Raw genomic sequence first — 1336 nt, 5'->3', positions numbered from 1 at the left:
TCTTTATACAGTAAAAAATTAAAATCAAATAATCTTAATCTAATAATCTAAAAAAAGTCACAACCACAGAAGCAAAATAAGTTTCTAATTATTCATCTCAAAATATAAATTCCTAATTGTTCATATGAGGAAACAAATTTCCATTTGAATGCGACCTTCTGGTCTGCGATTCCAACAAACTTTGCTCTCTGTATGTTAGTCTGCGCTCCAAATTGCGAGACACAATAAAAAAAAAAATCTTGATAATGTGTATAATAGGCTGTTTATTTAGTCCAATAAAAATAAATAATAAAAATTATTTTATAAATTATTTAAATTTAAAAAATTCAATTAGTTATTTCAAAAAAATAACCATATGAAATTTTAATTTACTAAAACATTTCAATTCAATACTTTTTTTCTTTTTCAACCAGTCCCACCTTTATCAATAATCATCTCATTTTACCTTGCTGTTTGGCTTGTCACACTCTACTCACCCTTAGTAAAAATAATCATCCACTTAAGGATAAAAATAATTATCCGCATACCTAGTGAATTGAATATCTAACCTATTTTAATTATATATAACTAAACCCAATCTAATCAAAATAATCATCTACATAAAAATTAAAATAACCATACACATACATACTAAAATGATCATCATAAATTGATCACTAAAATAGAATAAGCAGATAAATAAACAGAAGAAACAACTATATATGATCATCCAACAATTTAATTTTTATTAAAAAAAAAAGAAAAAATAAATAAATTGACACTGATTTGATATTGTCTTTAAACACGCGTACGTTACATCTACCATACTCACACGGTTAATTCAAATAGCGATGTCGTTCAGCTTTTGACGGCGTATGCAAGAACCCGTGGCGGCATCGGTTGAAGTCTGCGGCAGCGTCGGCGGCACGATTACATGAGGAAAAGGAAAGGATTATATTCGCGGTGAGGTTTCGACGGCGGAAGGGGCAAAGCGACGCTGCTCCGGGAGGGCGGGACGTCGCTGACCGCGAAATGGGGAATGGCGCTGATTTGGGAGAGAGACGGCGGTGCTGAGGTTTGGGTTACCTAGTCGCCGGATGGTTGCCACCAACTATGAAGAGAGAGGAGAACTATGAGGCACAGAATGGATGTAGATAGCAGATAGAGGGTGACGACTATGCAAGAGTTTGAGTGTAGGAACCATATGTAGTATGAATGAATTTAACTACTAATCTTAATTTTTTAAGTTTCAAAATCTGAATTTAAATAATTATTAAATAATTAATTAAAAATTTGATCTTTAATTTTTAAAATATTTTTCTTTTTAAATTTATTGTATATATTATACACTAAAACC

Source organism: Arachis ipaensis, chromosome B09, assembly GCF_000816755.2.
Source record: "Arachis ipaensis cultivar K30076 chromosome B09, Araip1.1, whole genome shotgun sequence".
Classification (NCBI taxonomy): domain Eukaryota; kingdom Viridiplantae; phylum Streptophyta; class Magnoliopsida; order Fabales; family Fabaceae; genus Arachis; species Arachis ipaensis.
The sequence above is the reverse complement of the archived record's forward strand: the minus strand, read 5'-3'. Positions refer to the sequence as shown.